The 14,854-nt window shown below is 38.3% G+C and overlaps 1 long non-coding RNA gene across 1 annotated transcript in view; it reads left to right on the forward strand.

The window, feature by feature from the left end:
• LOC117954523 overlaps nucleotides 1–4,914 on the forward strand; it is a 7,726-nt gene extending 2,812 nt beyond the window's left edge. The window contains exons 3-4 of the long non-coding RNA XR_004658840.1: nucleotides 2,764–2,997; nucleotides 3,705–4,914. This is a non-coding gene — a long non-coding RNA (uncharacterized LOC117954523). The remainder of the gene's footprint in view (nucleotides 1–2,763; nucleotides 2,998–3,704) is intronic.
• Nucleotides 4,915–14,854: the final 9,940 nt, after the last annotated feature.

The following is a 14,854-nucleotide window of genomic DNA, read 5'->3' on the forward strand; positions in this document are numbered from 1 at the left end:
GGAAAAAGGCTGCAATGAAACAAAGAGTGAAAAATTTAAAGGGGTCTGAATACTTTCCGTACCCACTGTATATCATCTTTTTATAGAGCAAACACACAGAAGTATAACATCAAAAGCTGAGCTCTATAAATCAATTCCAACAGGGGCGTCTACACGGCTGTGTTGTTTTGGGCAAAAAGCGACAGCTTTTTAATTAATCACTCACATAGTGATGCTGCCGTGTAAATACTCCAGATAAACAGGAACTCCAAGGGGTTGCAGGGTGGGGGGGGATAGAAGAGCACCCTGGCACATAAACAGAGTACAATTATGGCCCTTAGCAAGAGCACTTGATTAAGCTGTCTTAGTACCCTTTACTCACTGGGTACTAAACATCTGACTCACAATGCATGAGCTATATCAGAAAATTGCACTTGCTATGATCTTGCATGAATATTCACACAAGTAATTAAAGGAAAGGAATGATGAAGTGGATGGACTGATTTCATTACAGGAATCAGTGATGCAAGATGCAGCTCAGTTACTCAATGACAAATATGATGACAGTGACTTGACAATATTAGTATTATGTTACTTGTGTCTTAATGACGTTTTGATCTTTTTAAGTGAGTCAGTTTAACATATTGAGATATTCTTCCAAGAAAAACAAAAGCACTGGTTGTCTTAGCAGATGCACCAAAACAACATATGTTTACGTACAAGTGACTAAGTCCTCTCACAGCTGTAGGTGTTGTCTCCGGTCGAGACGGACCAAAGGAGCAAATAGTGTGACATTGTTATAAAACCACAAGGTCTTTGGAGGGAGAAGGTTAGGATGGTTGGATGGGTCAATAATAAATTGCTGTTTGTTGTCGTTTTCTGTCTTAAGTTAACACGGGTTTTCTTTAAACTATGACCATGATTGTTTTAAAACCAAATAATGCTGTTTCCCTAAACCTAACAAAGTCTTTTTTTTTTGTACCTTTTAACCAAACCTCTGTTCAACATATCCTAAATATACTCATGCCCTTAATGCACTACTCATAAGTGCCATTTGTTTTCTGGTTAATATGTACGAAATGTATCCTGGTTAGGTTACAGGTAAAATACAGAATACTAAGAACCTGTAACTTAAGGTCAAACATTGAATGCCTCACTGCCATGTTAACTAGAACTGGGAAATATGTCTATATTATATCGATATTGTGATATGAGACCAGATATCGTCTTAGATTTTGGATATCGTAATATAATATGTGGTGTCTTTTCCTGGTTTCAAAGGCTGCATTACAGTAAAGTTACGGCATTTTCTGAACTTACTGAACTGTTTTAACGGTTACATAATTTGCCTTTACCCACTTAGACATTATATTCACATTAACGATGATTGTTTATCAAAAATCTCATTGTGTAAATATTTTGTGAAAGCACCAATATTCAACACTACAATATTGTTGCAGTATTGATGCTGAGGTATTTGGTCAAAACTACTGTGATATTTTCTCCATATTGCCCAGCCCTAATGTCAACAGAACTGATATGACCTTTGCCTCATTGGAGCTAGGGCTGCTCAATCATGGAAAGAAATCCTAATTCTGATTATTTTGGTCAATATTGAAATCAGTTGTTTAACAGGATAACTCATTGAGTTTTGGAAAGCATTTATTGAACTCAAACAGTAAAAAAGTTAGACAAATCAACAGTTAAAACAAACTACCTTGAACTGTGAAATTTCCCTTAATTTCCTTCCTGTTGTTACCTTCTATTGTTTTTTTCAGAATACGACAAAATAAGAGCTTACTTGCAAAGTCATTGTTTTTCTCGATAACATTATTTGCACAGCCCTAATTAGAGCCCAACCGGAAGCACACAGACAACATGGTGAGCAACATGGTGTTTCAGTGTATTGTGTTCTTACCGTATGCATACCTTAAGAGCCGTCTTTGGCCACAGTTTTCCTCCCTACTGTTGGTCCCCTTTGGCCTTGGTAGCCTTTTGGGTGTAAATCTGCTCATTGCTTCCTGACAGATGGCCTAGTGTACCGATCATTTCCAGGTCTGTTGGTGGCACCCAGCTGTATGTACTGCCTGGGAACATGCAGAATAGCCACAATGCACCTTATTTAATATTCACACTATATTTAGTTGCAAATAATGTGAAGTCTTGCATCGCACAACAATATTAAAACCAATTTCACCAGGCAAAGTACTGTTGGTGTTTCATATCAATTGTTTACATAATGTTGCATTAGACATGGCTTTGTTCAGCAAGAACAGTATAATCCATGAGATACTTGCTTGCGTTCACAGCAAAACAAAACGTGTATATCTTGTATGAGATACCAATTCAAAGTACTCTCGGAATAATCCACTTTACGTGAATTAACCGTTGGAGATAATCAACCCCTTATTGAGAACCAATGAAAACTCCTCCCAGGAGTCATTTGAAATGATGCCCACACCTATATTAATAGTTTGGGGGACAACAGCAGCGATGGAGACAGAAGGTTAACAGCTATTGCCCAGTTACACTCCTGGGATGCAGAATGGCCAATTACTGTGAATAATAGGGGTCTAATTAAATAGTCCCCCTCCCCAAAAATGTTTTCAGTATATGAAAACAGTTAGATATCGCTTGTTCTTTCTCATATTTTATCCCTCCTATGCTGTTCATATCTGTGAATCTCAGTGTTGTGGGAAGATCGTGCAGGACATTCATAAGACATGATTATTACTAGCATGCAGACCGATGGGAATCTGTTTGTGTATTTCTGTTTGTACATAGGGTTGTTTTGTGCTGTGTTCCCTCATTTATCAGAAGGCTGCCCTTCTCTGATGGCCACTGAAGCTCCATTAGTACCCACAGTCTTGATTGATGTTGCACAATACTGTGTTGGAAGGCCAGGATTGTTGTTCTGAACCAGCGGCATGCTTATTACAACATCTTTTCACCGTAGAAAAGGGAATTGCTATGCTAAATTGCCACGCTGATGTTGGGAGGCTCAGATTTGCATTGATGGTGAGCTCAGCAAATGTTAAAATGATTTACTCTTCAGGATTTTGTTTGCAAATGTACCATGTTTCTGAGTAAGAATAATGTTTTTGAAAACAGGGCAGTTTAGATAGTTTTTTTTTTTTATGAATATGAAGCACAAGTTATTTCATGTGGAACGGTTCTGGACCCTGACTGACAGACTGCACAAGCACTCCCTATTCAGATGACTGAGAGCTGTTAAGTGGTTACATTTGAGCTGGTGTAACAGTTGAAATGCTGCAAACCTGCGTGATTGTAAGGATGCAAGCAGTTATTGTGGGAGCTGTGACAGGCAGGGTCCAGTCTCCTTATGACCCCACTTATGAGCCAACTGAAACAACATATAAGTAGATGGATTTTTCTTTTTTCAAATTAAACAAAAACTGCTAACTTGAAGCCCACAAGTCAAACAGAATGACGTTTTCAGTGTCTGTGTTAAACATCCTTGATCACATGATAATGCCAGAAGGTGCTATTAAAATAAAATTGGTTAGTTCATGAGACCAGACACTGATTTCTTCCTGATGAAAACATACCTTTTCCACGTGATCTCTCCTCCTGCTCTCCTCAGTGTTTTCAGTCTCTTTTAGTGCTGTCTGTGTCAGCGAAATTAAATGTCTTGACAAATGTACGCTTAATGTTGTGTTGCAACTTTTCAATATGGCCTTTGAATTCTTGTCTGCATTCATTAGTGGGAGGCAATGGCTACGTAAGTACCAGAGCCAGCTGCCAAGACATCCATGCCGCGAGACAATAAGGGGAAATCGCCAACTCTGTAGCCTGCTGATGAGTACATAGTTTCTTTGATTTTGCATTTTGAAACCGAGATGTAAAGCTTGTAGCCCGCTGGACTGTCAAAAAGAAGGTGATTTAAATCATTTAAGTTTGGATTTGCTTTGTGCCAGCTCTGCTTTTGTTCCTTCCACAGTGGCTCTTTATTGTCATTATCAAGGTCATGAATGAGTCAGAAATGGAACTGAAAATAGTTATCAAATTGTCTTCTCTCTGTGTCTGAAGGGTTTATTGAAGGATTATTTGCCTAGTGTGGGCTGTTGATGATTAAGATGATGTTTTGAGATTATTTGTCTATACAGAGATGCAGTTAATACGAGAGAAAGGGGATGACATGCAGGAAAGGCTGAGTCAGATTCAAACTGACAGCCTTAACTAGCTCATCTTCCCACGCACAAACATTTCTGTTTTTATTGTTAAATTCATGCTGTTTGGCTGATGGTGTACATTTTTTCATCATATTTTCCTGCCAGCAGTATATGCATACCATTGCCTTCTGTACAACGACATGTGACAAAGTGCGTGATTGCTTTGCTGCATATTGAACGCACCATTTTAGTATTCCAGCGCTGCACATTATGACACCCGTTTCCACACATTAACCTTTCCCGAGTTCTTTCCTTCCCGTTGTGCTCATGTGTTCCCGGACTATGATTAATATGCCTTTGCCCTCATGTGATAAAATCTTGTGACTCTGCCTCCCTGCCTACCTACAACACCAGTCACCTTATTATTTTCGAAAGGTTGTACGGTCACTGAGCTTAGATTATTTCATTCGCTGTTCTACATCTTATGCCCCACATGTTCCTTTCCTCATTCAAATGTGTTTTTTCTCCAGGAATAGAATATGGAAATGTCTTTTAGCTTATGTGCGGATGATTTTTTTACTAAATGGATAGCCATTTCATTAACTTCCTACTAGAGCATTTTGTGTAGATGTCCTTGGTGTCTCTGAGCTGGTCCCTTTTTTTTGGGAAATAGTTTTTGATAAAAATGTTTCAGTAGCGTAAATATACTGTCTCCTTTAAGGGTTATGCCAGGTCTGTCTTTGGTGGTTTGGTTTTACATGTGTTAATCAATAGTTTTCTTTTTTTGGTTTAACTTCATGAAACCTGCGAGAACTCTACACACTCTGTGCGGGCTTTTGTGTTTAGACGTCATTACAATAAACATGAATAATTGACACAGCTCTGGTCTTATGAAATATTCATAGAAATGTATCAGCTGGATTTGTTGTTTGCGCTCGCCAAACATCGGACATCTGGAATATTATACCTATTATTCGTTGTGAATAATGCACAAATAATCTTTTATACATGACCATCTATTATTTAATAATTGTGCTGTTTTCTACATGAAAGGGGTAAAAAAAGTCATTGCTTCCCATTATCACATTTCACTAATCTGAACTACTGAAAAGGTCTTGCTGTATTAATCAAATTGATGAAATAAGACAGAATCTGTCGTTTCAGAGTTTAACAACTAAAAGATCAGTTATTTCTAACCTCTAGTTCTGTTAAAAACACACCAGAATCTGTCCTTAACATGCAATATTCTTTATTCTTTTTTCTGGCAATGTCAAAAATCTATAAAGCGAAGCATTAGCAGTTGTTTTCAAGGAGAAACTTTACTGTCCATGACTAAAGCAACCTAACTTCTCCATATTTCGATTCCAGCATGTGCTCAGACAAATAGCATTGTGCATTAACTAGAGTTAAAAGCCTAGCCTGACCAAATGGACCTATCTACACACAGATTTAGTTTTAATTTAGCATGGAGACAATGATGAAAAGACCAGCCTACAGCAAAACATGTTGTGGGGATGTTTTAGAACACTGGCTGATCTGAAGTATGACTACAGGAGAACAAGAGAAAGAAGGGATTGCTGATGTCTCCAGTATTACTCTGGGGAGACCATTTTGTTCTGCCAGGCAGACTTGCACAGCATCTCTTCTTGAGCTTTCCAACACATCAGCCATTTCACATTTCCTCAAAGCACGCTGTTATTTTCAGAGCGATGTTGTGAAAGATTCAGCATGTCCACAATCCATCTTTAACGGAGTGCACTATTTCTGTTTCTATGTGGGTACTCTACACTGCAAGGTAGCCAAGTAGCATGGGTGGAAAAAGTATATAGATCCTTTACTTAATAAATAATATTAAGGATAATCCTGTTTTTATTACATCTTGGCTGTTATTTTTGTAGTTTTGGCCATCATTTCTAACAATAATATCTGACATCTAGGAACATGGTCACATTGCTAAGAAGAAGTCTGCCAGGGCGAGAAACCCAGGCATTAAGATGATTGGGCAAGTTACTTTAAAAAAAAAAAAAAAACCCAGGCTTATAAACTCATGTTAGTTTAAAATCTATCACAGATAACATTTGCTTATGTCATGTGTGCACTGACATTCAGTTTTACCTTCAAATAAATTGATTTGGGTGATTTGGCTAAAACATTTACTTGTTTAGAGTTGAAACATATATTATATTAGTCAATTGATTTGAAGTTGAACAATCTACCAATATTTTAGTTTTAACCAGTAAATATTCACTAGTTCTACTTTCCAAATGAGAAATTAGCTACTTTTCTCTTACTTCATTGGGAATTAAATAAATGTGGGTTTTGTTCAATTAGTCGTACTGTTAGAAATTTAGCTGGCACCTTGTGATCAGGGAAATTGTGATTTTTCACTATTTTTCTAGAAGAAGAAATCCTTTAACAATCGCCATGGGGAAAAACATTTTTCAATAAAATGTTATTTACTATTTTGTAGAAAAGACGATTCCTCTGGAAAATATCAAAAAATGAATACAAAATTAAATAAATTGTTAATCACAGCCCTGTTCCCAGATTTCTGAATCTTTTATTGAGTACATTGTTATTATTATAGATAGAAATATTGGCGAAAACTACAAGAAATAAGGTCCCAGTTGCAAGAAACTGAATCAAGGGGAGTTATTCTTTCAAGTCCTTTCAGAATGATTTGAGGACATTGCGGTATGCTCACTTGTGGTACTTTATCACTTCCTCCGATCAAGTTTGAACTATTTGTCCTCTTATCTCAGGAGGGCACTTTGTACTCCTAAATAACTGTGCGGTGTGTAGTGTGTTTTCAGAGCAGAGAGGGACCCTGCATCTCACCGTGTGTGTGTACTCACTCAAAAGTGGGTAAATGTGCGTGTCTCTATCTGCGTGTCTGAACTATGCAGAGGCTATTAAAAGATGTACATGCTGTGCAGATGCCCTTTCTGTCATGGCAGGATCTGCTCCTAATGTCACCTTTTGTCACTGTGACTGACAGTATTGAGGGCTGCGAGGGAGGGGTCACCTGCTCCCCAACACAGGACCACCTGTCAGAGCCAGCAGGCTCAAAAGTGATGATGGTTAAGATCAATTTGGGGGCAGTGGACTTCACTTCAAGGATTTACGCTTCATGAACTCAGTGCTAGAGAATTCATTAGCTCTATTAGGCCAAAAGTTTCAAAGGGTAACAGTATCATTGACCTGAATAGCACGATATCTGTTGGAATCATCACTCACTTAATGTCCTGGATTCTGGATCTTTCCTCCTGGGTCCTGCTAGTCAACTTTCTTTTTAGCTGATGGCCCATATCTGCTTCATGACAGGATTTAATTTGCTTTTGGTCAGTGTCCCAAATCCCCTTGTGTGAAATCACTATTCCTACACATTTCACACATGTTGTAATACTAGACATGTGATGTCACTTTGTAGGGGTATTTCCTGGGAATAGGGGGCCCCTTGTTTCCATGGGATGCTCAGTGAAGCAGGAAATTGAAAAAGGTGGAGCAACAGATTCATAGACCATCACCTTTTATTAAGCCTTGTTTGCACAGACAGAAGTGAGTGTGTTCATTTCACGCTTAAAGTTACAAGTGTCAGCTGTACACACTTCCTTCTTAACTGCACAGGGGAGCCAAGACATGTCTGCTGTTGTCGTCATACGCCTTTTTAACAGATGGGGCAGATCACAGAACATAATCGCAGGATGCTTAGCTGTTGATGTACGGTGTGTTTGCACCTGAAGTCAGCGATCAACAGAACCAGAGAGGATTTTATGTTGATACACTGGTGAAAATTACCCTGTGATTGCAATGAATCAACCTCAGCATGAGGAGGATTTGGGATTTTTCAGAGAAATATAAAATCCCAGTGGAATACGTATAAACTTTACTCTGGGGGGGGAAACATTTACTATAGTGTCAGTGTTATTATCTTTCTATGTCTAGCAATGGAGGCATATTTGACAGAGTCACAATGGACACAATTATGTACAAGCTGAAAATGGCCAGTTGCTACATTAGTCCTGGATCACTGTGAAAAACAAATGGCCAGTTTCCCCTGCAGTGACCCCAACAGTCCTACTGTAGCACGGGTGGCCTAAAACACTCCAAACCCCAAGACTGAGAAGATGGAGTTTAAGAATATGCATGTGCATTGTGAACCGTGGCAATGAAGAGAAGCCTGTGCTGCTTGAGACAAAAGTAGGTCATGCAAGAACATCTTAAGGGACTGCTGTGAAATTATAAAAAGTCATTTGCTGGGAATTGAATTTCTAATGATCCTAAATGAAAATGGAGCTGTGAAAGTGTTCCGCTGCTGTGTGAGCCCCACTTTGTATGACCCCACTGAGACACTGAGGCGACACGGGAGGGTAGTAAAGGCAGGGTCTTATGAAAATGAATGGCACCATGTGAAAAACACATTTCATTGTGCTTGATTAAACTTTGTGGCTGCTTGACGAGGCCCACAGCTCTTAGATATGATGTAATTAGTTTACAGTGTTGGGGGATGGAAGGTTTTCTTCTTCATTTTCAATTACAGTAAACTTTTAATCTAAAAAGTTGACTACAGTAATGGTAAGGGGAACGTTGTTACTCAAGGTCCAACTGCTGGACTGACGTGCACCTCCAAAAATTCCAGCCTTTGTGTAGAGTGAGCACTGAGCAGCTTTAACAGTTATTGATTAAGGAATCAGCAATAACTTCTCCCACCCAGTTATACCCACCAAGAAAAGTTAACAGAAACCCAACTTTCAAAAGCTTTTTGATCTTCAGGCTACCACTGTCTGTAATGGATTAGTTCTGTTTGGCTCAACTAATGATTTCTTTCATTTTTGATCAATTTCTGGATTCACTGCTTGATTGTTTTGTCCTACAAAATGTCAGAAAAGGAGAAATTTCTCAGCTATGAAGTGGTGACGTCTTTCTTTTTTTACAGCCCAAATATAATTGACATTAATATAAAACAGAAAACACCACATTCTCACACCTGAGCAGCTGAAACTGTTGGTTTCATTTACATCAAATGTTGAAACAACTACTCCATTATTCGATTAGTCGGCAGACAAAATATAAACAGCAATGTTAAGATATTTTGGGGCACTTAGGCCTTTGACAGGACAGCTTAAGACAGAAAGGAAAGGGGAGAGAAGGGGAATGACGCAGCAAAGGGCTACATGTCGGTATCTAACCTGCGTCCGCTGTAGTAAGGACTAAGCCTTTTATGTGCACACTCAACCAGTTGAGCTACCAGGGACCCATAAACAGCAATTAATTGTTAATTGTAATAAGTCATTGAGCAAGAAAAGGCTCTTTCCGGTTTCTCAAATGTGAAGACTTGCTGCTGCAGTTCTTTGTATTGTATTATTGTAATACAATGCAAGTTCTTCCGTAATAAATAACAGAAGAATTGAGTGTGGTTTGTTAGAAAAAACAGTCTATTAATAGATAAATCAATCTATTGCTTCAGCAATTTTTGGGCCCTAAATTTACCATTTAACATAAATCTATTGTGCCTACTGATCAAAGTGTTAACATATAATAAGACACTGTCTGAAACTGCAGCCTTTTCCATGTTAAGGCAGTCTAAACAAACTATCTCTATGGGTGAGGTCTAGCTGGAATGCTAATAATCATTATTTGGCTGTGGAAATGTATCGATTATTGGATTTTGACCCATTACCTTGTCTAGACCTTTGTCTGTGTTTGCCTTTCCCCTTTGTCCTTAGTTATTCCCTTTTCATTATATTTTTCCTGTCCTTGTGCGTCCTGCAGCTGCTGCCCTGTAGAAGCACTCCGTTCTAAGTTACATAAGCACGTGAAATGCTCTTGAGTGGCTAAAAAGCAAAAAATAAATAAATAAAAGCGAGTGGATTATCTGTGACTCATTCCAACGTTTGTGAACACTTGAAGAATTTTCTAATTTTTTTGATTATCTTTGAAGTGACAGTCATGCATACTAATCCCGATTTATGCTAATGTGCCGCTCCCATTCCTCCTCTTTGAAACTAAGGCTGAAGATATTGGCATCTGGTGGTTTGCATGCATGTTTGTGGCAACGGAGGGTCTAAAATATAAAATGAAAATAGACCAGTGTGATCTGTTGCTTTCAGTGTGTAAATGCTGTGCCATGGATGCCGCTCATTGGCCTAGTGTTGGAGAGGCTAATTAACAGCAAAAGCCTGCTGGTTTGGTTGCCAACACCAACAGAAGGGCATGTTCCAGATGCCAGCTGGTATCTGGAGGGTGACTGCTTTTAGATAAATGGAGAGGATATAGTAGAGGGGAAGCTGTAGAAGTACTCTTTTAGGGGCTCACAGTTATTTCATACAAGATTGTCAGCCACAAAGTCAACCCCTTTTTTAAGAAACATTTCATTTATTCCTTTTAGGACCATTATTGTAAAGTTGAATTGATATTTTATTCCTCCTCACTTTGTGTGTGAGGAAATATAAAGCTAGCAAGCTAGGCTAACCCAGACAGTGGAAATCTTATTCATGTGCCCAGTTGTGGTGATGGCAAATGACCAGACTGTCAAAACACGTCAGCAACCAACACAACAGCTAATGTCTGAAGTGACAATTGAAGTGATATTCTAAACTTTTGCACGCCCACACAGATACTGTACCAATCAAATTACCAGTAGCGTACTGTCATCAATAACCAAAAATGCAATCCCCTAGAAAAATACTAATGTAGTGGAAACTTTACTGGCAAAATGGTGGTGTAAAGAAGAGTTGGCCCCAGGTTTAAATAAGAAAAAATGCAGAGGGAAATAAATACCTTTTTGTTATGGAAAAAAAAAAAGTAAAACTACCAGTTTAATTACAAAGGGAATCTTCCGAATGTTACCTACTTGACTTGTCATTGAGGGAAACTCTGAATTCCGATCTGCTCATTTTACTGCAATTAATATGTGAGACTCTTCATCTTTGCAGTTACATTAGACTCATTTTGGGTCTGGAAAGAGACCACCAATGTCATTAAGTGGATATTAGCTAACTCTGGCACATTAACATTTTAAAGAGCCCCTATTATGCTTTCTTGGATTCTTCCCGTTTTTCAATGTGTTAGGTAGCTTTTTGTGTATGCAATAGAAGTATAAATAAAAAAAAAAACATTTTACTCCCAATAGAGCTTTGTCTTCCACAGACAGCACTTTTTCTTGACTGCCTAAAAATGCCTTGCTCACATCCCTGTTTGGAATTTCTCAATTAGTGATGTCACTGATTGAGATTGCCAGCCTTTCATCTTTTTCTTTTTTTTACTTTTCTTTTTTTTCTCGGGGAGGTGGGTCAAGAGCTCAGACAAAAGGCTCTGTGCCCCCGGCGTATAGTTCAAAAGGGTTGTACTTATTGTCTTAATTAATCATAGGTAGGTTTAGGGCATAACATGCAATAAACAAATAAGAGTGTCATCTCCCATTCCCTTTTAAAGCCAGATGCGTCTGTACCTCGGCGCATTGCTGTTATTATGGTGGATTTGCTAAGCAGGAACAAGAGATTGGAAACACCTGATTTGCTCGTGCGTGATATGAACCCATGTGCTAGCAGATCATATATCATAATCCTATTTCACATTGTAATGTTTTTTTATTTTTTGCATGTTCGTGTGCTGCTGCATTAACAAGCATGGTGTGTTTGCGCTGTATACAAGCTTAGTTGCATTTTAATAATGCGCCAGTAATATAACAATGAAATGTTGTGTTACTGACTAAAGACTGTTGGTCAATAAGGGCGATCAGATTCCGCTGCTTCAAGATAGCAATACGCCAAGAATGCACCTGAACACATCTCCCTGTAAAACCTGCACGCCCATTGGCGCACAGATGGGCGCAGGTGCATTTGCTCTTTAAACAACGTGAATGCTGGACGGGCAATTGACAACTGCGTCTCTCTTAAACTAGTAAAGACAGTAGAGATGCACAATTTTGGTAAAATGATAATCAGCATTATTTTGATCAATATTTGACTGTTTGATTTGAACCAAAACATATTTTATTGTCACAATTTTATTGCTATTTATAACTGCTTTCACATCCATATTATGCAACATTCTTCTGAAGTTGAATTATGAATGGGGCCAGCACGGGTCGAATGGCGGGTCAGCGGAGATACACACGTCGTATGTATGAAATGTCTGTATCGTCACTGCGCTGCATTTTTATGAACTATGATATTCTGGCCATGGGTCACATCTATCGCCCAGGTCCAGCATGCTCCGTCTTACACGCTAATACTCTACGAACTGAAGTTAGTTGAATGCTGCGCGGAGAGAGAGTAGAGATCCAACACAGGCATAGCTTTACTGAAGAAATGGGTCATGTAACGCAAAATTAAACCCTATCGATATAAACAACATTGCTGCGGATGCGAGGACATTGGGTGCACCGGTGCGTCCTAGAGGAAATATATTACTTGCACCCTAGAGCCCTGTGAGCTTACCGACACTAACTAGCACTGCTCACTGCTGTTGTCTGAAAAACAACACAGACGGGACAAAATGTGCGTATACTGGTAAAACTTGAGATGTATAACCGACTGCTATCTGCTGTGAAATTTTCCTCACGTTACTATGTCCTCCGTGACTGTCTACATCTAGAATTTAAGCTGTGCTGTGCAGGGAACAACCGGAGTGTTCTAGGAAATGACGCATTTAAAAAATTGCTTGATCACGCAAATTTTATCGTGGGAAGCTAAAATCGTGATTGTGATTAAAATTTTATTAATTGTGCAGCCCTAAAAGACAGTTGCGTCAGGCTTTGCCCTGCGCCGGTTGCAACAAAGGGCCCCAATATGTTTTTGAACATCAAAACATGTAAAATATTTTAGTTTTTTCTAAGAATACAAATATGCTGAAAAGAAGCATGATAGGGGCTACTTAATTTTGAGTTATGTGCAGTGTCCATGATACATACATTTAACTGATGTGTACCTATCTAAAGAAATGAAAAATTGTAATTTTCAGCGGATTGGCTGATAAAGCGATGTTAAAAATCTGATGAATGGAACGTGTTTGCTTTGTTCATGATATATTGTGGGCTTGTTCTGAAAGTATTTTTTCCCCAATCCCAATTTTTTCTTCAGTGTCCTCAATGCTACTAATCCTAGAAACACAAGACTCGTGATGGCCATAGGTCAGAAATGTTATTGGTAATAAAAAAATAAAAACCGGGGGAGGATTTAAATAAAAAGTGGATTATGAACCAGAGTCCCTGCTAAATAGAGTAAGTTTGAAACAAAAAAGGTGTAACTACAGCAGACATTTCAAATACAGTAAACGCTTAAACAAAAAAAGTCGTTGTGGAGTAAAGATTGTACTTGTCACTTGAGGGGTAACTGTTTTTTACTATTTGCTTTTTTAAATCAGTAATGGTACTTGGTAGTGAAGAACTTTTTACATAAATAATTCCAAGCATCTGTGCATGCGTTGAGATGTCAGTCACAATATTTTGCCCTTGAATGTAAGATGACTTAAAAACCCTTGACAGATTATTTGCAAACTCAGTAGAGAACAATATTAGTTTGAGTGCAAATGTCTTGCAGTAATACCATTTTAAGCAGGAATACTTACTTATTTAGCCTAAATCAGGTCCATCTTGCTTACTTGTACATTACAGAAACACTGCCATATCAATAGCATGCAGTATTGAAGAGATCCAGTATAGTATTAGAAGCATGATTCAAAAGGTTTGCTTCTCAGGTTCAATTCCTGACCATTGTGCTTCATCTGTGAGGACAGGTTACGTGCCTGGTTTTCATTTCTGTAGTGCAAAGTCTTATGTCCGGTTGGGGAACATGAGCCAAAACTAGTCATCTGGGTGATGGCAAACAACTCTTCAGATTTATATTCAAGCTGAATAACACTGTGGTTCTCCTGTCTAGCAAACCCAAGGCTTATTTGACAAGAGAACTACATCTGATATGATGTCAGCAGAGCACTGTGCTCTCCCTCATGGCACTGCAGATGTAATGATTCCTTCTGATGATAGTTATGAAGTAAAGTAAACCATCACTTTCACAGGATTGTTCCGTTTTCACCTTCTTCTGTTGTTTTCCAAGGTATTTTGAGCAGCTTGAGTACCAACATTATCCTTTTTTTTCCCATCTGTTGTGTTCCTCATTCAGCTAATGATGACAACCCTGCCTACAGAGAAAGGGGACAACTCTCAGGTGGTCCACTATTGATCAGCTGAATTCGGCACATATTCTATCTTTGTCAGCGGAAGAAGCCATTTATAACCGCATGTATAAGAAGCAATGGCTGCTCTGGAAACAGTGTTTGACCAAGATTGTACTTGTCCCTTTAAAAACATCTAATTATCATGAAAGTAAGGCTTACTTCTAGTAACATTTTTATTAACTCATAAGCTTTTAGCTCATCAAATTAGGAATACTGTATCAAATTAGTTATATAGATCCACAAAACAAGAGATGAATATCTTTTTGTGCAAACTTCTCCATAGACTGTCAAATATTTTAATCTTTGACAACAAGGAGACTTGAGTTAAATAAGTTATAATGGAATTTAGTAAAGTAAATTGTATACTGCCCTGGGTTGCTGTAATAAAAACCTTTACACTTTTAGTTGGGCTTGGTTACTTTCTATGGCTCTACAATATGTACAACATGTACATTATTTATATAAGATTATTTACGTATATGATCATTCTATTTATGGGTAAGGATAGTGCTTTTAGTTGCATTTTCATATATATATATATATATATATATATATATATATAT

The sequence above is a fragment of the Etheostoma cragini genome, chromosome 12, assembly GCF_013103735.1.
Source record: "Etheostoma cragini isolate CJK2018 chromosome 12, CSU_Ecrag_1.0, whole genome shotgun sequence".
Taxonomy (NCBI): Eukaryota; Metazoa; Chordata; class Actinopteri; order Perciformes; family Percidae; genus Etheostoma; species Etheostoma cragini.